The following is a 22,926-nucleotide window of genomic DNA, read 5'->3' as shown; positions in this document are numbered from 1 at the left end:
GAAGGAAATGTAAAAAAAAGAGGAATTGATTGATGCCAAGATGGTCCCTCTTCCAAGAAGCTTGTCTTTGATTTCCAGGAATGGGATAAAAAGGAAAAGGGCAAAATGGAAAAGGAAACAGAAGAGTGTGAAGAGTGGTTTAGGAGGTTGGAGTGAAAGGAGTGGATTGAACAGGTGGGAATGAAATGGGTGAGTGTAAGGAGTGGATTGAGAAGGTGGGAATGAAATGAGTGTGTAAGGAGTGGATTGAACAGGTGGGAATGAAATGAGTGTGTAAGGAGTGGAATGAGAAGGTGTGAATGAAATGAGTGTGTAAGGAAGAGATTGAACAGGTGGGAATGAAATGAATGTGTAAGGAGTGGATTGAACAGGTGGGAATGAAATGAGTGTGTAAGGAATGGAATGAGAAGGTGTGAATGAAATGAGTGTGTAAGGAATAGATTGAACAGGTGGGAATGAAATGAATGTGTAAGGAGTGGATTGAACAGGTGGGAATGAAATGAGTGTGTAAGGACTGGATTGAGAAGGTGTGAATGAAATGAGTGTGTAAGGAGTGGATTGCACAGGTGGGAATGAAATGAGTGTGTAAGAAGTGGATTGAACAGGTGAGAATGAAATGAGTGTGTAAGGAGTGGATTGAACAGGTGTGAATGAAATGGGTGTGCAAGGAGTGGATTGAACAGGTGGGAATGAAATGAGTGTGTAAGGAGTGGATTGAACAGGTGGGAATGAAATGGTGAGTGATTGTAAGGAGTGGATTGAGAAGGTGTGGACTGTGGAGGAAGGTGTGAAGTATTAAATGATTAATTTCAATCGCAGTGTCTCGGATTAAATTAAATGATTAATTGTAGTTGAGGACATGATTAAAGGATGGGAGGATGAGGTGAGAGTTCTGCAGATACATAAAAGATAAGGTCATAAGTGATTAATGAGAGAAACCTTTTCTCTGTCTCTCTGTGTGTGTGTCTCTGTCTGAATTTGCTCTAATTAGAAGTTAGGTTGATTGGAGCATCAGTCGGGAGGGGTTTAACTCGCCATGCCTTCTCCCCCTAATTAGTTCCCAATTAAATCACGACTGCGATCAAGGACATCGAGGAAGCTCGTCGTTCGTCAGGTCAGGTTCGATCTGTGACCTGCTACAGGTACCATGTAAACCTGTACTAACCTGTTCCATGGTCGGGTTGTCGGCGACTAAACCGTCTCGCCCACCAGGTTTTCTGGTGAGGAGGGTGTTTGGATATGGACACCCAGCAGGATTAAAAACAAAACCTGTCAAAGGGCGGAGGAGCTCCTTGTGAGCCAACGGCCATCCATATCTAGTGCCCAACTGTGTCTGTGGACGTCCTCCTGCAGTTGGGTCACTTCTTATTAGGAGGTTGGTGGCAGGATTTGCACTCCGGCCACCGTAAAACCCTTCATTACGCAAAACGCAAAAACGCAAAAAAATCTGAAAACCCACTCCGTGGGAGTACCTCCTGTGCAGCTTCCCTTCGCAGGGCAGCTCACCGGATGATGGGATTGGGGCAAAGCCTTCGGGACCCCCAATCTTTGATAGGAGGGAAACCACGGGGTAACATCCCTGGGTCAGATTGCGGGAGAGTGTGTCGGAGTGGTGCTGAGGTGTCGTCCACCAGACGGCGGTCTCCTTGAGTTAACCTGAGGCGGTCCCTTCGGGTGGGTGCCTGGAATGTCCTATCCCTAAGAGAGGATGATCACCTGTCTCTGTTATCATCTGAGCTCAAGCGTTTGGACATCGGGATTGCAGCTCTCTCTGAGGTTCGGAGACCGGATTGCGGCGAGATAATGGTGGGTGGTTACACCTACTATTGGTCTGGTCACTCTGATGGTTACCATACCCAAGGAGTTGCTGTAGCTGTGTCCAATAAGCTGAGCCCAATGATAATTGAGGTAACACCGGTCAACGAGCGTATTATGAGATTAAGGATTCGTATCTCCTTAGGTGTCATTTCCCTGGTCTCTATTTATGCTCCGACTGAGGCGAGTGATGTTACCGTGAAGGATGCATTCTACGCCACACTCGAATCTGTGGTTGATCAGTGCCCCAGACGAGATACACTTCTAGTCTTGGGGGATTTCAATGCATCGACTGGAACTGATAGGGATGGTTATGAGGTGTGTGTTGGTCCCCATGGGTCAGGAACTATGAACCAGAATAGCACTAAGTTCCTTGACTTTGCAAGAAGTCATGGACTTAGGGTGGCTGGTTCATGGTTTCAGCGCCCGCAAGCTCATCGCTGGACTTGGTATTCCAACGCTGGCGGTGTGGCAAAGGAGATTGACCATGTCCTCATTGACGGTCGTTGGAGGATGATCCAGAACTGCAGGGTCTACCGGAGTGCTCAGTTCCTCAATACTGACCACAGGCTTGTTGTAGCAACTCTAAAGCTGCACCTTAAATCCTGGAGAATGGTACCATCCTAGCCTAGGCTGGATGTTGCCAAGCTCAGGGATGAGAGAGTAGCTGAGGAGTTTGCGAACAGGCTGAGTGGACACTTGGGGGGTCTGGGTGCTTTGGGGGGTCCTGAGGAGTTGTGGAACACCTTCAAGACCACCGTCCTTGATGTTGCCGGTGGATGCCTTGGAGCTCACCGCAGGGCAAAGAAGAATTTTGTCTCTCAAGGGACACTGGATACCATTGACCAGAGTCGCAGGGCCAGGCTGAATGGCAGAGCTGAGCTGTTCAGGGAGCTGAGGCGTAAAACTGTACGTGCACTGAGGGTGGACAAGGAGGCCTATGTGCGAGGAATCTGTGAGGGGGTAGAGCATCACCTGTGGACAGGTGATTCTCGTCCCGCTTACAGGGGAATTCGCGCATTACGTTCATCCAAGCCCATCCCTCAGAGCACTGCAGTTCGAGCAGAGAGTGTTAGGCTCTTGACAGAGGAGTCTGAAGTGAAGGCCCGCTGGGCCGGTTACTTCGAGCGGTTGTACCAGGCTGATCCCCCAGCTGTCGAGTTGGACGTCAAGGGTGTTACAATCCCTGTTGCTGACCTTCGAATCAACTGTGGTCCACCATCGCTTGTGGAAACACGGGCTGCGGTGAACCAGTTGAAACGGGGCAAAGCTCCAGGGATCTGTGGCATCCATGCCGAACTTCTCAAGGCTGGTGGAAATGCTGCACTCGCGTCGTTGCATGCAGTTTTGTGCTCTGCCTGGAACACAGGCATCATCCCAACTGACTGGAAGAGGGGCCTTGTTGTCCCTCTCTGGAAAGGGAAGGGTGATCGCCAAGACTGCAACAACTACCGAGGGGTGACGCTGCTCTCAGTGCCGGGCAAGGTCTTTGCTCGGATAATTCTTGATAGGGTTCGCCACCATCTGCTTGAGCACCAGCGTCCAGAGCAGTCAGGCTTTACACCAAAGAGGTCAACGATTGACCGTATCCTTGCACTTCGTGTCCTCACCGAGAACGCAGACGAGAGTTTCGGCAGGGGCTGCTTGCAGCCTATGTTGATCTCTGTAAGCGTTCGATTCAGTGAATCGGGATGTCCTCTGGAGGATTCTTGGTCTTCGTGGGGTGCCACCGAAACTGATCGATCTGATGTCTGAACTCTACTCTGGTACTGAGAGTGCTGTGAAGTGTGGTGGTACCGCCTCTGACTTATTTCCAGTTGTTACTGGAGTTCGTCAGGGATGTGTACTTGCCCCCACACTTTTCAGCACTTGTATGGACTGGATTTTTGGGAGGATGTCGGAGAGATCAAGTTGCGGTGCATCGTTTGGCAATGTCAAGATCTCGGACCTTGATTTTGCAGATGATGCAGTCATCTTTGCGGAGACTTTAGACATCCTCTTGGGGGCCCTCGAGGTGCTGAATGAGGAGTCGGAGCCGTTGGGATTACGGATTTCTTGGGTCAAAACAAAGATCCAGGCTTTCGGTGACATCTTGGATGCTGCTGTCCTGTCTGTGTCTGTTTGTGGTGAGGATGTTGAGGTCGTGGATAGATTCACTTACCTTGGCAGTGATATTCATGTCTCCGCAGGTTGTGAGCCGGAGGTCAATAGACGTCTGGGTCGGGCCTGGGGAGTCATGGATTCACTGGATCATGGGGTGTGGCGCTGCCGGTACCTGTGCGGGAGGACGAAAGTCCGAGTCTTCAGGTCCTTGGTACTTCCAGTCTTGCTCTATGGATGCGAGACTTGGACTCTGACCGAGGATCTGAGACGGAGACTTAATTCCTTTGGTACCAGGTCTCTTCGGAGAATCCTTGGCTATCGCTGGTCGGATTTTGTGTCCAACGAGCGGTTGCTGAGAGAGACTCGGATGAGATTTGTTACCTGCATAGTCCGTGAGCGTTAGCTGCGGCTGTATGGACATGTGGCTCGTTTTCCTGACGCTGATCCTGCTCACCAGATTCTCTCAGCGAGGGAGTCTCATGAGTGGAGGAGGCCAGTGGGCCGACCACGTGCCTCATGGTTACAGCAGGTTGACCATCATCTCAAGGAGATGGGGATGGGCCTGGCATCTGCCTGGGGGATGACCAGACGGAGGCCCCTGGAGTACCGGCGGAAAGTGGACGCAGCGACGCGCTGTTCTGGCACATGCTCCCATACCTGACCTGACCTGAGGAAGCTCTGGATGCAGTGAGTGCACTGAATGGGTGTTGCATCACTCCAGCTTGTTATCTTTGGTCCAGTTTCAGTTCCAGTTCCAGTTCCAGTCGTTCCATAACGAGGTCTGCAAGACCATGACCAGTCAGCAGGTGGGGAGGGGGGGCATCAGAATTTGAATCGGGAACCCTCCACCAATGCTTCTTGAGTGCCCATCCTTCCACGTCTTATTCCTATGGTCTATCCCAATGACTTTGAGTGAGTGCTTTGCTGCAACCAAACTGACCTTTGAACCGATGAAACCAGCACAGTTGGTAACTGAATCTTATCAACATGGATGACGTGTCATCTGCATTATCACTGCTCGCAGGTCCCTGTTCCATTGTGGAAGGTGAGGTTGAGATGCAGGTCCCACCTTTCTGGAGGGAGAGATGGATCTCATTAGTGAGAGAGTTCAAAGTTCTGAACCATTTTGCAATCAATTAATTAATGAACTATAATAATAAAGATATCATCCGTTCGTTTAGGACAATTGTCCACCTGGAATGCAGGTATCAACAGCTCTGGAGATCTTGTGGAGACGCTGCACCTTATACATCAATAAATAGTTGTGGTGGTGTGAAACGGACGCACAGAATGGTGAGTAGAGGAAGTGCACTTGGTGTGACGTGTCAAGTCTATGTTCGATTCCCAAGCCGAACCAAACGGTTGAGTGTTGCGTCAAAGTGCGCCATCAGGGACAAACGTTAAGCTGGGCATCCCGTCTGCCAGCATTTGTTGGTGGACGTTGAAGATCAAACGGTGTCCTTAATGAAGAGTTGGCAAGTCATCCAATCCCAACCCAATTTAACTCCGCTCATACGTCAAAAGCCTCACCAGCAGGTTCGTCAAAGACTTGCCAAAACGTCTCCCATGCGACGCCACTTTTAAGGTAGTAGCATTAATTGTGATCTTCAAACAGGTAGTGTTTTAGTCGGGTCAATTTATGACAAACAACCACCAAACCCACAACAAATTGCAACAAAAGCTTTCTCAGTGGTTTTCATTCCTACTGGATATACTGATCAATAGAAAAAAAAAAAAGTCCACCAAAATCTGACATCCAGAAATGGGTTAAAACAGTCATTTTTAAGATGGCCACCACCGGGCTTTGAAATAACTAAAACAGCTATAACTTCTTCAATAATTGTGATAAAGACATAATTGTTGGTTCTGGTCCATGGTTTTAATGGATCAGCAATCCACCGGTGTCAATAACATTTAGATCTGATCGGTATTTAACCTGAAATCAAAGATGGCGTCAAAAAATGAAGGGCGTAAAATCAATAAATTGTCTCTATATCTCGATATAATCAAACCTCTGTTAGGCAATCACCCAACATCTATCAAATTCTAACAAAAGGGTTTTCAGTCTTCTCTTACCAGTAATTATATGTGATGGATGCTGTAAAATGCTGTAGTTCATAGGATGTCTGGAAAATCTGTTCAGAGGGCATTCCGAGGCCATCTACTGGTGAGCAAGTGTCTCTGGTGAGCAATAATGGTCTGAGTCCTGATCCCTGAGGTATCCCACTGCAGTACTTACATCCTCCCAGAAAGATATCCTCTCACTCACAGCCACTCTTTGCTTCCTATCACTAAGCCAGTTTACAATCCAATTAGCTACCTAACGAGCCACTCCACAAGTCCACAAGCCCTAACAACCTCCGATGTGGTACCTTATCAAATGCCTTCTTTAAGTCCAGATACACTATGTCCACTGCCTTTCCATCATCCACCCAATCAGACACTGATTCATAGAACTCTAAAAGATTTGTTAAACAGGAACTACCTTTGGTAAACCCATGATGACTACCTTTAATTAGTTTGTATTTGTTTAAATGGTTCCTCATCCGGTCTTTAATTAATGTCTACAACACCTTCCCCACAACTGAAGTCGAACCAACCAGGTCTCTAGTTTCCCAATTCTTCTCTGTATCCTTTATTAAATAATGGTGTTACATTTTCTCCTCTCCAATCCTCCGGTACCTGTCCTGACTCCTGGGAACTTTTGAAAATATCCGTTAACATCTTGCTTACCTGCTCAGACACCTCTGTCAACACTCTCAGGTGGATATTATCTGGACCCAGAGCCTTATCTACTCTTAGATGACCGAGCTGTTCCTTCACTTCCTCCACTGCAACTTGGATCTGCTGTAAAAGCCCTTCCTCACCTCCTCGATAGAAACTCTCAGCTACTGGCAATTCTCCTGACTGTTCTTGTGCAAAAGTTGAAGTAAATAAAATACCTGTTTAATAAGCCTGCCATCTCACTTTCATCACCAACCAGTAACCGTTCTCCCGGTGCTATTCCTCAATAGGCCCACACTGGTCCTAACCTCTTTCTTTTCCCCGATATACATTAAGAAAGCCTTGCTATTATGTTTAATATTCTACACCATTTCCTTCTCATCCTCTCTTTTGGCTTTCAGAGTTATTTTTTTAACTTACCTCTGTTTACTCCGATAGTGATATCAATCTAACTCGTCCTGTTATTTGATACCTAATAAGTGTCTTCTGCTTCTCCTTAATAGCGTTCCTTATCAGGTCAGGTATGGGAGCATGTGCCAGAACAGCGCGTCGCTGCGTCCACTTTCTGCCGGTACTCCAGGGGCCTCCGTCTGGCCATCCCCCAGGCAGATTCCAGGCCCATCCCCATCTCCTTGAGATGCCGATCAACCTGCTGCAATCACGAGGCACGTGGTCGGCCCATTGGCCTCCTCCACTCACGAGACTCCCTCGCTGATCGAATTAGGTGAGCAGGATCAGCGTCAGGAAAACGAGCCACATGTCCATACAGCCACAGCTGACGCTCACGGACTAAGCAGGTATCAAATCTCATTTGAGTCTCTCTCAGCAACCGCTCGTTGGACACAAATTCCGACCAGCGACAGCCAAGGATTCTCCGAAGAGACTGGTACCAAAGGAATTAAGTCTCCATCTCAGATCCTTGGTCAGAGTCCAAGTCTCGCATCCATAGAGCAAGACTGGAAGCACCAAGGACCTGAAGACTCGGAATTTCGTCCTCCCGCACAGGTACCAGCAGCGCCACACCCCATGATCCAGTGAATCCATGACTCCCCAGGCCCGACCCAGATGTCTATTGACCTCTGACTCAGCCGGCAGAGACATGAATATCACTGCCAAGGTAAGTGAATCTCTCCACGACCTCAACATCCTCACCACAAACAGGCACAGAGAGGACAGCAGCATCCAAGATGTCATTGAAAGCCTGGATCTTAGTTTTGACCCAGGAAACACGTAATCCCAGCAGCTCCGACTCCTCATTCAGCACCCCAAGGGCCCCCAAAAGGATGTCTAAAGTCTCCGAAAAGATGACTGCATCATCTGCGAAATCAAGGTCCGAGATCTTGACATTCCCAAACGATGCACCGCAGCTTGATCTCTCAGACATCCTCCCGAGAATCCAGTCCAGACAAGTGCTGAAAAGTGTGGGGGCCAGTACACACCCCTGACAAACTCCAATAACAACTGGAAATAAGTCAGAGATGGTACCACATCTCACAGCACTCTCAGTACTCGAGTAGAGTTCAGATATCAGATCGATCAGTTTTGGTGGCACCCCACGAAGACCAAGAATCCTCCAGAGGGCACCCTGATTCAGTGAATCAAATGTTTTACAGAGATCAACATAGGCTGCAAGCAGCCCCTGCCGAAACTGTCGTCTGCGTTCGGTGAGGACCCGAAGAGCAAGGATGCGGTCAATTGTTTACCCGAATCTGTCCCTGCTCATCGCTCGTGGTTCCTGTCCTGCTCTCTGTCTGGCCTGGGATTGACAACCCGCCCATTCACCTGCTGACTCCGCCTTCCTTCAACAGCTCACTTCAGACTCCGCCCATCGACCTGATCCTGTCTGCCACTACGCCCTCTCGTTTTGACTCCGCCTTTCTCCACCCACTGGCTTCTGACTCCGCCGAAAGTCCTTCCTTCACGCCTGTCGATCGCGCCCCATTCTCTGCATTGACGCTTAGCTGCTCGAAGTGCCACGTAGTGGGAGACGACGCACCAGCTGTCAGGGAGGTATCACCAGTCTCTTCCTCTATATTTATATCACCAGTCATGTATATATAGGGAGGTATCACCAGTCATCCTTGCGGGGACTCTGGATATCCCTTTGGGGGCCCTCGCGGTGCTGAAAGAGGAGTCGGAGCTGCTGGAATTACGGATTTCCCGGGTCAAAACTAAGATCCAGGCTCTCAATGACATCTTGGATGCTGCCGTCTTGTCTGTACCTGTTTGTGGTAAGGACACTGAGAGATTCACTTTCCTTGGCAGTGGTACTCATGTCTCCGCTGGCTGTGAGCCAGAGCTCAATTGACATCTGGGTTGGGCCTTGGGAATCATGTATTCACTGTATCGTGTGGTGGGGCGCTGTCGGTACATCAGGCCGAAAATCCGAGTCTTCAGGTCCTTGGTGCTTCCAGTCTTGCTCTACGGATGTGACTTGGACTCTCACCTGGTATCTGAGATAGAGACAATTCATTTGGTACCAGGTCTCTTCGGAGAATTCTTGGCTATCGCTGGTTGGACTTTCTGTACAACGAGCGGTTGCTGAGACTCAAATGAGATGTGCTACCTGTATAGTCTGTCAGCTGTGACTGTATGGACACCTGGCTCGTTTTCCTGATGCTGATCCCGCTCACCAGATTCTCTGAGGGAGCCTCGTGAGTGGATGAGGCCAATGGGCCGACCACCTGCCCTGTAGCTGCAGTGCGTTGGACGGCATCTCAAGGAGATGGGGATGGGCCAGGCATCTGCCTGGGGGATGGCCAGACGGAGGCCCCTGGAGTACCAGCAGAAAGTGTATGCAGCGACGCGCTGCTCTGGCATATGGTCCAATATCTGACCTGATGGTCCCTGGTCAGTCAACCTGTCGCACTCTGTTTAACTCAATTCCATCCAGAAACCCTCTTACTCCTCCAGGATCTCAACCCATCACCCTGTGTTTAACTCCTCCAGGATCTCAGCCCGTCACCTTGTGTTCAACTACTCCAGGATCTCAACCTGTCACCGTGTTTAACTCATTCAGGATCTCAACCTGTCACCTTCTGTTGAATACCTCCACAAGCAAAACTTGTCACCGACTTAGCTTCTCCACAAGGCCAAGCTGTCACCGTTATTAACTCCTCCAGGATCCCAACTTGTCACCCTGTTGTGGGCTCTCAGGATGGCCAAGACGTGCGCGTACTCGGCTCTAAGCTGTCCAGCCGTTGGTTTGAATCCCGAAACAACTATAAACAATCACGATGTTTTGCAGGCAGGGCAATTAATCGATTATGCATGCCGTCCCTTGGATGGACGTTAAACTCGGCATCCCGTCTACCAGTGTTAGTTAGTGGATGTGAAATATCCACCAGTCATTTGCAAATAACATTGTGAGTTTTCGCCAGCACCATGAACAAATTACAAATTCCTACCCAAACCAGCAGAGGGCACTGCCTCAGCAGCACAGTCAATGATGCTACCTCGCAAAAAAGGAACGCCATGTTGTTTTAACTCAACAATCCCAACCTGTAACCCTTTGTTGTTCAACTTCTCCAGCAATATGTGTGCAACATTCCAACATAAAGATGGAATGATAAAAGTTAAAATAAAAAAAACACTGTCGAGGCTCCTATGAGAGCGAACACAGAACGTACAGCAAGGGTAGTAGGACACAAGAGGGGTGGGAGAGGGAAGGAATAAAAAAAGGTGCAGAACACAAACATGAGGAGATCTGTGGAAGGGAGAGGGATGGGGTGGGGTACACAGGGTAAACAAGATGGACACCATCGGGACTTTCAGGAAGGAAAGCAGGGAATTTGAAGGAGGTGGGTTTGGGGTGGATTAGTGGGGGTAGAAAATATTGTGGTTTTGGATGGGGGAAGATAAGAGATGGTGGTGAACGGCTATTTTGAAGACTTGGAGAGAAGAGTGGGATTCAAGAGAGTGTGGGAGTTTGTTCCAAAGGCAGGGAAAAAGAGGAATGAAAAAGTGAAGGTGAACAGGGATTCTTGATTTTGGTAGTTTTACCAGAAGGGGGTTGCTGGAAAGGTGGGGTGAGAGCACCAGCCCAGAAGGGAGAGCAGTACTCCATCAGGCTACTGACAAAAGCTTTGTATAAAGTCAGGAGCTCAGGTATGCCAAGGAAGGACTTTGCACAACGGAGGATTCCCAGTCAGCAACTGGCTTTGGATGCCAGCTTGGAAATGTGGCTTTCCCAGGAAAGATCATGGCAGATAGCGAGACCCAGAAGCTTGAATGAAAGGACTCCTTCAAGAGGATTGTTGAGAAAGTAGATGGGGTGGGGGGGGGGGTTCCAGACAGTCCTTTCAGAGAGACATCGTAAGATTTGTCAGGATCTTGAAGGACATGTTTCACGTGTTGGACCAGCATGTGCTTTTATCCAGATTTGCAGAGAGCGAAGAAGCTGCTGCTGCCGGTCTGATGGATGACAGTTGGTACGGCAGAGGGTGGAGTCATCAGCAAAGATATAAAGAGGATTTTCCAGAGATCATTGATGAAAACCAGAAAAAGAACAGGTCCGAGAACACTGCCTTGAAGAAACTCCAGCCTGGACAGGAATAGGGGATGAGAGAACTCCATAGATACCATAGGAAGAGTCTGGTGAGCAGGGCAGGGTGCTACACCATATCGAAAGCACGCGATATGTCTACTCTCGGGAGATGGCTCTGATTTCATGTCCGGCATTGAGGATCTCCATCCATTGTTGAGAGCAGAAGCAGCATATCCAGGTTAGAGTGACCTGGTCTGAATCCAAATTGATGATCGGAAATAAAGCCATTGGAGAAGAGGAAGGATTTAATGTCTGAAGTTTAAAATGTGGAGCCAAAATATTCAAAACTATAAGAGTTGAAGAAAACTATCAAGATATAGGGTGACCCTAAAAACCAGAACCCATTTGGTAAGATATTAAACAATGACATATGTATATACATATGTGAATAAAAAAATATATATATATATACATATACATACATACATGTATATGTTTGAGGTGATTGAAGAAGAGTGAATCGCAAGACAGGCTCCGAAAGTTGGCGACGATTCTTCCCTTTTTAAAGATGCCGTGGACAATTTGGCAACATCCATATTTTGTGGAGGTTTTTCTTGAAACTGACTCCGACAAGAACATTTTAATGGAGTTTAAACATGAGTTTGGAACTAAATCTGCAAATTGCAAGTCACAGATATTTACCTGGGTCAAAAGGTTCAGAGAAAAAGGCACTGTCGCAAATTTCAATAAAGGTGCTGGAAGATCAACATATTCGAGACGTCATCAGGATTAAGGTCTCCTGAGAACATCAACCGTGTCCGTGATTCAGATGACCCACATGAATCTGTCAGGCATAAAGTCTCAAGAGCTTGGAATTTCACATGAATCAGCAAGAAGAATTCTCATCCATGATATGAAACTGTATCCATACAGAATTCAGATTGAACAAAAACTGACTGCAGCCCGTATGCAGAAAAGAGTGACAATGTGTCAGGGGTTTGCAGATGGGATTAAAGAAAAGCCAAACTTCTTTAACAATGTCTGGTTTTCTGATGAGGCCCATTTCCTTCTTTCTGGGCATGTCAACTCCAAGAACTGCGAATAGTGAGGGTCGACACCCTCCAATCGAGTGCTCAAGTGACCTTTTCACTCAGAAAACGCACTACAAGGATCGCAATCAGTAAACATGGAATCTTCAGGCTTTTCAGGTTTGACGACAATAGGTGGTAGGCTTTGACTGTCAATACAAAACAATACATCCAAGTTCTTTGGAGGTTTTGTAGGGCCATAGGCAGTCACAGGGGCGTTAGAAGAGAGAAACAAGAAAAAGAGCAATCAGAGATTACAGACCCTTGCCAGGACTTGTTTTGTGTGGTGTTTGTGTCGTTATGTGACGTAATTAATGAGAAATAATTATAACTGCCACTTTATAACTGCTGGCAGTGATGACCAGGTACCAAGACATTCAGCTTTGATTGGCCACCTGACCCGGACCCTTTACTATTATTTAATTTAATTCAGAATAGGATTAAAATAAATTCAATTCAGATCAAATGGAAGACCAAATTGGTACAGACTTGCATTGGAGTAATCAAAAGGAACCCAAAACAAGGAAAAAGGAAATATGAAGTCATCAGGAGGAACCTGGATGCTCCTCCACCCGAAAACACATCCAAGTGTGCCTTATTAAATAAATAAAAAACCACACACATAAAGAATTAAATAATTCTGCCTGTCAGACCATGTGTCCGATGAAGTTGAAATTTAAAACATGTATTATCCATCACTACTAGATCACAATTCTGAAGTTTCACGTTGATTGATAAAGTGGTTCCAGACAAAACATTACTTAATATTTTTCTTAAATCCAATATGGCTGCCAAACCATGTGACATCAACGATTCCTCAACAACCTCATACACACATGCCTTTGGAAACATTTATGTGAAGTTTCCCCTCGATCTGTCTTGCTGTTCTGGAGAAGATTTAAAAAAATGTTTTAGGGTAAATCAAATACGGCTGCTGACCTCTGACGTCATGTGTGTGAACCTTTTGCTCCTCATGGATGGGCGGTCGGTCATATGTGTAAAGTTTCACCTCAATCTGTTCAGCCATTTCAGAGATATTAAAAAATCTAAAAACAAAATGGCTGCCGAATCACGTGACTGACGTCAAAAAAAAATTTGCAGACCATTCTATCCCTTGATGACCCTCAAATTTTTCAGATTGGATGTACTATTTTACATATGCAATTATGACATCAAAATGAAGGCACCGATGACGTCAAAAAAAAAATCACATTCCCCACGAGGAGTACTCGCTATGTACCAAGTTTCCATTTTTTCCTTGGTGTGGTTTCAGATGGAGGTCCAAAGTTTTTCCAACATGGCTGCTACACCACGTGACGTATGACGTCATAATTATCATTAAAACATTCTACATGAGTAGTCGCACTAACGGTGAAAATTGTCTCAACCCAACAAATGGTTGCGGAGAAAAACACAAAAGTTGTGTGCGGAGAAACAAACGGACCCAAATGCAACACTCTCTCCTTCGGTGAAGGTAACAATAATTTTAACAGGATGAAAGCACTCCCCAAAACTCATATGATTCACTGAACTGGCTCAACACACACTTCGGGGATGGAGATTTGCTGTTGAATGGGACCCACACTCATCAGATTTCTATCTTCGGGGGCTTTGTGAAGGACGTCTATAGAGCGGTTAATTCCTCCAGCAGAAAGTATCATTAATCAACCATTTCACCCATCAAATCCAAGTGTGCTTGTAGCGCCGTGGTAAACATTTGGAGTAAGTCATTTAAGCACAGTGGTGGGTCCTGGCTTATTAAAAGGTAACTTGTGCCAAAAACTACCATTTGAGTGATAAATGAGGATATATATATATATATATATATATATATATATATATATATATATATATATATATATATATATATATATATATATATACATATAAAATCATAAGGGTTTTCTGTGTCGGAGTGGAAACCCGTCCAGGATTGTGCCCAATAGCCAAGGAGACTGCTTCAGCAGCACCAACGCTCTGCACAGAGTATGGTCCCAATGGATGGATGGATGGATGGAAAAGGGTTTTGTTTTTGGGGGGATAGAGAGTACCCTGTGTATTATTGACACACAGAAAGCACAGCCTCAACAAATCCCAAAGTTGAACGTTAAAAATAAAAACACACAAGAGCTTATTCCTTCAGAAGAGAAGAATATTATACAGTTGGATAAGGAAAATAAAAAAGATAAAATCTAAAACCTACAGAAAAGGTAACAGCTTTGGATACTTAAAAGCACAAGATTTTGTTAAAGGTAAAATATTTAAATTAATGCAAGATTGAAGATCTGTTTTTACATCGATAAGACATGTTGAATATTTTAAGAAAAAAATCAAAATAAATTATTCCAACCTGCAAAAGGCTGCTCCAGAATTAAAACAAATAAATAAATATTCACCACCCTCAAGGTCAAAATACACGAAAAATACTGAGTATTAATATTTTTAAAAAAAATAACAAAAAAAAATAAAAATAATAATAATAAAGCCACGAGGACAAATGTCTATTCGAATGGATCGAGAATCAATATAACATGAATGGAAGCAAGATCTGGCAAACTGCAGGTAGTGTCCTGTCGCACCGGAGGCAGTATCCCTGGAGACTGAAGGTGTCCCAGCGGACTTGGTGATATCCGTCATACCAGATGTGGTTTCCAGAGTGATCTTGAAGCCAATTCACAAGGAGATTATGGAGTTACATCAACCGGGCATTTTTGAAGGACACATAACAATACTTCAATGATTATGAGAATCCTAATCCTGCAGCAGACATCAAAATAATAAGGTTGAAGAAGTTTGTATAAAACATTAACAATGGTAATACAACAGTAAGGTAATAGAGAGATGCTGTATAATTTATCTCTCAATCAGTATCCAACATAAAGTGAAAAGGTAGACAGGTTTATTGCAAGTAAACTTATCAGGGTCAAACTGGGCCTTGGCAATCAATATACGGTATTGTTGCGAATTCGCGCCTGCCGGCGTGCGGACGGCCACGTAACTCTGATCGCGGCACGTCGCCCACCGGACGGACAATTCAGTCGTGACCCTCCGGGAACTATCGCCCGGAGCCAGTCACGGGTGGGCCTTTCGACCGCACCACAATCGTGCCAATCGGCCACCCGCGTAGGATAGAGTTGTTCACCAAACTCGACCTACCTAAGTACCCACGCGGATGGTAAACCGGGCGATCGTACCTCGCCGCAGGTCGACTCCGGACACGAGCCGCTTGGGCGGCCCGTTCCGTACTATCGGGATAACTGAGCGGTGTTATCGTCGACCTCGACGGTTCAGATTATTTACTGGGCGTTTTGCACCCACTACGAACCGTATACGTGAAGCAGGATGGAGGGTCAATAAAGAAAAAACGAAGCGAAACGGGAAAACAGTTCACACAATGCACATTTATTTCCCGACACAGGGAAAGCACATATATACAGCCATACAGTCAAAATGCAAATATAGCAACCAAAACAAAAGCAACAACGACGCAGCGTTAATACCGACTACGCGCACACAAGGCAACACTTATACAGACGGCGCCAACACACATTTACACCAAAGCAAAGGAAAGAAGCCACCCTCATAGGCAAGGGGGCAGACAGGCCTGTAGGCCAAATGTGCGCGTGACCTGGAGGAGCGGCCAGGTCCACGAGACCGGGGGGGTCCTACCCGCGTTCTCGTGCCGCGTTTGCGGGCGAGCCGCAAATGTGGCATGCGGCTGTGCCCCGACTCCGTGCTCCTTGGCGGGTTTCGTTGGCACGGCGTTTGGAGTGGGGTGGGAACGGGGCCCCCTTGTGCACTATCTCAGCGCGGGGGAAAGGGGGAATTGTTGATGCCCTGGTGGAGGAGAATGGCTGGCTGGCTTGGGTCCGGCGACGAGACGAGCGATTCCCCACACCGTAACCTCGTCGCCGACCACCGTCCTTCTCGCCTCGGACCCGAGCTCCTTTGCCACTTCCGCAACTCTTCTCAGCCGACTCCAGAACCCAACTCACTTCATTCGCCTTGCGCTCGCCTTCTTATAGGCTGGCAGAAGCAGCTAATATGCAAATATTCGGATCAGAATGACCTCGGGGGCGGAGCCACGCTCGCCCATTGGTCGGAGGAAACGGGGGCGTAAATCTCCCCTGATCCTAGAATTTGCATATATTGACTTCACACACACGCGCCTGGAGGCGGGGCCAAGCCACCCTGCGCTCGCGAATTGGATGTAGGACAAGTGGGCGTGTCGCGTTTTTGATCCGAATTTTCCCTCGGAAAGGCCGCTATTTGCGCTCGCGGCTCGGTGCGTTCGGCACCAATCGCCGAACGGGCCCGAGACAGCCCAACGTTCAGTGTTCACAGGTGGTGCGGGAATGGCCGTAGAAGGAGAGAGGTGAAGGTGGTGGAGGGTTTTCGGTGGTGAGGGTTGATGGTTATGGTGCCGTTGGGAATGGCGGTTATGCGATGTTTGCGGGATTGAGTTGTGAAGGTCAAGGTCGTGGCTGTTGGCGTTGTTGTTGTTGTCTGAGGGTTGGAGCGTGGTTGTAGTTGGTGACGATGGCTGGCGTGGTGGTTAAGGTGGTTGTTGTGTGATGGCGGTTGAGACGTGGTTGGTTCAAAATAAAGACAGAACAGAAAAACGGCTATCTCAAAACGTCGCAGCCCGGATGAATCACATAAATTCCCTCTCGACAACGGCTTTGGGTGAACTACACATGTACCTATTGAGATATCTCACCTGAGGGTCCTGAATGGTGGTTTACGAATTTCCACAGCCGTAACACTACCCACTCCCCTTTTTACAGACTCGTCCCGAGTCGTCAAATTCTCGTGTGCCATCATGTGTACTTCTCCCCTGGTACGTTTTACCTTCGGATCCCTGAGTGCGACATTCATGGTATTAGTGTCCCCAAAATAAATAACCTGAGGGCTGAGTAACTAACTAAACAAACCCACTCACTCAGACGACTGAAATAAAATTGCCGGTGCTAAGACAGACATGCCGGGGGCACACTCAAATTTACAGTACAACTTAACCTTAACTTACAAATTTTACACTAAACCATGGCCCAGGATCAATGGACTCTGCAAAGAGAAAAGCAGTTAGCACGGAGCCAGGCTGCTCGCATGCAGTCTCTAGCTCAAACAATGCAGGTGACAGGGAACGTGGCCGGCTGCTCACACGCAGTCCAAGGCCTCCCCTTTTACAATGAACCCAGTGAACCACAACGGTGCATGGGCTGCACAAACGCAGTCTCCTGGTGCGGCTGCCTGCAAGGCAGTCCCTGCAGAATACTGAACGGGCACTGACGCAAGTAACAAAACGGTGCACGGGCTGCTCAATGCAGGCCCGTGGTGCAGATGGATGGATGGATGGATGGATGGATGGATGGATGGATGAACACAAACAAACAACGGTGCACGGGCTGCTGGTGCAGGCCCGTGTTGTAGCTGCCAACAGGACAGTTCTTGCAGCTTGCAAACTGTTGCTTGATGATCCTGGCGCACATGGCAATGAACAAGGGGGGAAAATCAAAACAGAACGGGGCAAAATGACGAGGGCAGTAGGCATGGCATGGCAAAGCAGGGCCACTGCAGCAAACAGCCGGCAGATGATCGACCGGCACAGGCCTTGAAGCAAACACCAGCAGATGATCCGGCCGGCACAGGCCTTGCAGTAACACAGCTGCTGACGATCCGGCCGGTACAGGCCTCGGAGCAAAACACAGCCAGCCGATGAAGTGGGCCGGCCTTGAGATGGAGGTTGGTGGAGGGAGTGCGGTGGTGCTGGCCACTCAGAAGACGGGCTCGGACATGCCTACTGTCTCCCTCCCACATATCGCCTTTGCCTGTCACTGTCCATACCCACTCCCTTAATTTGTAAAAACCCAATTTAGCCCCAACTTTTTTTTTTTGTTGTTATTTTTAATTTTCACTTCTCCCCACTATAATTCGTCCCCTAACCCCGTTTATTGTCCTTGTTCGGCTAACCTATCGTCTCCGAGCCTACTCCCAACCCCTACGTTCCCTTCCCGGAGGGGAATGAGGGAGAGAGCGTCATGTGTCGAGGCCCAATTCAAGCCTCAGGATGGCCTCCCCAGACTTCAGCGATCTTTAACCCAAAGTGGGTCCAGCGGCCCACAACGAGAGCGAAGGGATGGATGGTGCGGAGGGGTACATCTCCTAATCTACCCTAACCATTATCTCTTAAACTACCCCGGGGCTTTCAACAAGCGCCTCTCGCTTAAGCTATTGGTTCTAAAAACCCAGATTCCCGTCACCTGTGTTGGTGTCCTCTCAAATTTCGGGCCTCGCCTCCCAATTTTCTCTCCGTGCCCTCACACGGTCTCATGGCTGGGACGCGTGGCTCCCTTGGCAGGCACTACCTTCTGCCGATTCCCCAACAATGGCACCCCCGGGCACTACACTGCCTCCGAGCCTACCAGCTCCCTAAACACCGGGGAGTGCCCTCCATGGCGACTCCCCTGAAACGCTCACGTGGCAGGCTGGCTTCCCGGGCCCCTTTCAGAGGGTCATCCGTGCCCACAACACTGCCCACGCGGCTAACGGCGTCCCGGGCCCCCACATCATGCGGGCGCACCCGTTCCCACTACGCTATCCCGGCCCCCCATGGCCGACTAGCCCGGTGCCCGGGGTACCCACTCAGCGATACTCACCTTTCGCAGCCATGCTCCCAGCCTGTCAACAGGGCTCCTGCACCCCTCCAAATGGGTATCGAGCCTACATTCACACCAACAGCAAAACGACCTCCATTTTTCAATTTCGCTAACCCCCTAACTCACTCTACACTGACCGCGGGGTCCCTTGGGCAGAAGTCACTCCTCCCCCCAATCACTCATCGCACCATGCATTCCCCATTCGCTCCATACACCCAGGCTCGCTGGCCTCACTCACTCATCATGTCACAACACAACTCACCAACTCTTCAACACACACACCGCTGATCTCTGCCATCCTGCTCACTACATTCCCTAACTCATGCTCCCACGTCGTCCCTTACACTACAGCACGTTCCTTTTAACACTACGTAGCTAAGCTACGTCCCCGCGACATCCAAAGTCTGTCACTGTCCCCAAATCCTTATTCGCAGGGGGGGATTTCATCCCTCCCTACTGGGCTCGTGAACTTGTTGCAAGGCTCAACGAGCCTTGCGCCTCTGCGGGAGTGGCTGTTCCAGCACCAACTCCTCCAGCAAGACATATCCATGAGGGCATAAGGTCGCCCTTGTAAGGTCTCAGGCGGTCCGCGTGGACGATCCGGGGAAGGGCCCGTGGACCCATTTTAATTTTTAGGACCACGTCACTGATTTGTGCCAGGATGACCCCCGGGCCCTGCCAAGGTGAGGTGAGCTTCGGGCATCTGCCCTTCCTCCGCCGGGGGTTAAAGAACCAAATCTTCGCCCCCGGTGGGTATTTGCTCACCTGGCTCCAGTGGTCGTACCTACGCTTCATCTTTATGCCCGCCTGTTGGAGCTGTTGTCGTGCGAAGGCATGGACCTTCTCCATGCCTTCCTCCAACCGACGGGCATAGCCCTCCCCCGGGGGCCTATCAAGCCGCTCAGGCGTCCGACCGCACAATAAATCGACGGGGCTTCTCAGCTTCCATCCATACATCAAACAGCACCGGACTACACGCGGTAGACCCATGCTGGAACGCGCGATAGGCCATCAGGAGGTACGGGAGATGTTCGTCCCAGTCCTCCTGGTTAGTGGCGGTGAAGAGGGCCAACTGTTGGACCAGGGTCCTGTTGAACCTCTCCACCATGCCATCAGACTGTGGTCTCAGGGGCGTTGTCCGTGTCTTTCAAATTTCCAGGAGCCTTCACACCTCTTTTAGTAATTCGCTCTCAAAATTTCGTCCCTGGTCCGTGTGCAGCTCCTGCGGAAACCCATACCGGCATGTAAATCCTTCTACGAAGGCCTTTGCCACGACCCCTGCTTCCTGGTTGGGAAGGGTAAAGGCCTCCGGCCATTTGGTGAAATAGTCCATAATTACGAGGATGTACTTATTACCCTGGCGAGTGGGGGGCAGTGGTCACAAAATGTCCATGGCCACTCGCTCCAGGGGGGCCCCAACCTGATGTAGTTGGAGTGGGGCCCTCATCCTCTGTGGCGGTCCCTTTTTCGCAGTACAGGCGTTGCATGCTCGACACCAGTTCTGAACATCGCGCCCCATGTTAACCCAATAGAACCGCCGGCGGACCCGAGATTTTGTTTTGGTCCTGCCCCAATGGCCGCCGGCGCGGGTACAGTGCACCCGTTTCAAAATTTGGGTCTTAAACCCATCAGGGACTATCACCAGCCAAGAAGTTTGTTCGGAAGGAATCTCCACCCACTTGCGATATAAGATGTTGTCCCTCATTTCTAGGGTCTTCCACTGAGCCCAGTATGCTTTTGTTCGCGCTCCGAATGGGGCGATCTCCTCCCCACTGGGCCTACTGTTTTCCTGGACCCATTTGTACACTGGCCCTATCACGGGGTCTTCCCGCTGGGCCGTGCTCCATACCAATGCACCAAATTCCTCTCCCGCGGTTAGTGGCAAAGTTGGGCCTACCACCTGGGCCGCACGGACTGGGAGTTTCGGGGAGGTGTCTGCCAATTGGTCCCTCTCCTCATGTCTCGTGCAATATCTGCAGTTTTCTCCCAGACAGGGGCGGCGAGAGAGCGCATCGGCATTCCCATGAGCCTTACCGGCTCTATGGACCACACTGAAATTGTACTGCTGCAACTTTTCCAACCAGCTTGCAATCTGGCCTTCCGGTTCCTTGAAATGTAAGAGCCATTGCAAGGAGGAATGGTCAGTTCGAACCAAAAATTTCCTCCCGTACAAGTACGGGTGGAAATGGCTCACGGCAGACAGCATAGCCAATAGCTCCTTGCGAGTTACGCAATAATTTCGTTCGGGCCTACTCATGGCCCGACTGTAATACGCGATCACTCTTTCCACGCCCCCCTGTGTCTAAGACAAGACTGCTCCCAATCCTTCCTGGCTTGCATCCGTGTCCAGGGTATACATCCCGTCATCGGTGGGGTACGCTAAAACGGGTGTGGATGTCAAACACCCCTTTAATTTGAGGAAGGCCTCCTGGCACTCCCCTGTCCAATTAAATCTCAACCCCTTCTCCGTCAACCGGTGAAGGGGCCTGGCTATCTCAGCAAAGTTTGCCACGAAGCGCCAGTGGTAGCAGCAAAGTCCCAAAAAGCCCCGTACCTGTTTGACAGTTGTAGGTACGGGCCACTCCTCTACCGCTGTAATTTTTCTGGGGTCGGTCTTTACCCCCTCGCGGCCTATCACGTGTCCGAGATAGGCCACCTCTGTCGCGAACAAAGTGCATTTCACCGGGCTCAATTTTAGCCCTGCCTGCCTGAGGCGCCCAAACACCTGGTCCAAATTGGCTATCTCCTGGGTGAATGTTTTAGCGTGTACCAGGACGTCATCCAGATACACCAGGCATAATTGCCATGGCATGCCGCCGAGTACACGCTCCATCAGTCTCTCAAAGGTGGCGGGGGCGTTACACAAACCGAACGGCATCACAGTGAACTGATACAGTCCCTTCCCTGTGGAAAATGCCGTTTTCTCCTTCCCCGTCTTATCCATCTCCAACTGCCAATACACACTCTTGAGGTCCAAAGTTGAGAACCATTTAGAGCCTGCAACGACGTCGAGGGTATCGTCAATTCTCGGCAGGGGATCGGAGTCTTTGAGTGTCACGTTGTTCAGCTGGCGATAGTCCACGCAGAAATGCGTGGTCCCATCCTTCTTTTTGACCAGCACAACCGGTGACATCCAAGGACTTCCCGAGGGCTCAATGACACCTGCATTGAGCATCTTTTCTACCTGTTCATCAGCCTCCTCTCTCTTGCTCCATGGGAGCCTTCAAGCAGGCTGATGGACAGGCCGGGCCCCATCAGTGTGGATATGATGTTGCACCAGGCCCGTACATCCAATATCCTCGGGTGACAAGGAGAAGATCCCCATGTGTCGGTCGACCAGTTTGTATAAGGCCTCCCGCTGGGCATCCTCCAAATCTACACTACTCCGATTTACCATCTCGCAAATGGGACCGGGCCAATTCCTAATCAAGTCTGGAGACTCCCTCTGGGGCCGGTCCGGCTCGACGTTATCGTTCCTCAGCTCTGCGACCTCTTTTACTGGGGTGCAATCTGCCACCTTAATGCCCTTCTTGATAGTGCGTGGTTCCGTGCTAACATTTATCACCCGAACGGGCACTATTGGCCCGTCGGTACTTACCAGGGTGCGGCCCACGACTAAACCCGGGGTTGATGGCCCTACCGGTAGTTCCGCCAGGCCGCAGGAGCCCTGCCACGTTGGGTGTGCTCGCCACCGAGCTGGGACCACAGCCTCGGCACCCGGTGGAATGACCACGGAGTCAGGAGCCTCCAGCTACACCCTCTCATCCGTGCTCACGCCCCCTAACGGCAACTCCTCACCACCCAACTGCATGACCCCCCGGCCCAAGTCGATCTTACAGCCACCGGCCGTTAGCACATCCAACCCTATTAGACATGGGTCGCACACCTTCACCACCCAAACATCTATCCTTGTTTTCACGGTGCCCAATTTAAACGACACGAAACCACGTCCTATGATGGGGGCCGTTGCCCCAGTAGCTAGCTGCAAACTATGGTTTTGCAGACGGTGGATCTCATCCCAACCGTCTACACTCGAATCAAGGACCACAGG

The 22,926-nt window shown here is 49.2% G+C and overlaps 1 protein-coding gene across 1 annotated transcript in view; it reads right to left on the bottom strand.

Moving 5' to 3' along the window:
- Window positions 1-22,926, bottom strand: part of LOC147016398 (ATP-dependent chromatin remodeler CHD5-like) — a 98,174-nt gene that overhangs the window by 61,778 nt on the left and 13,470 nt on the right. Inside the window, exon 2 of the mRNA XM_085845004.1 lies at window positions 4,859-4,991. The gene's annotated coding sequence lies outside the window, so the exon portion shown is untranslated. The remainder of the gene's footprint in view (window positions 1-4,858; window positions 4,992-22,926) is intronic.

This window comes from Eptatretus burgeri, chromosome 11 (assembly GCF_056783735.1).
Source record: "Eptatretus burgeri isolate ZD-2024b chromosome 11, Ebu_testis_v1, whole genome shotgun sequence".
NCBI classification, from domain to species: Eukaryota; Metazoa; Chordata; class Myxini; order Myxiniformes; family Myxinidae; genus Eptatretus; species Eptatretus burgeri.
The sequence above is the reverse complement of the archived record's forward strand: the minus strand, read 5'-3'. Positions and strand labels throughout refer to the sequence as shown.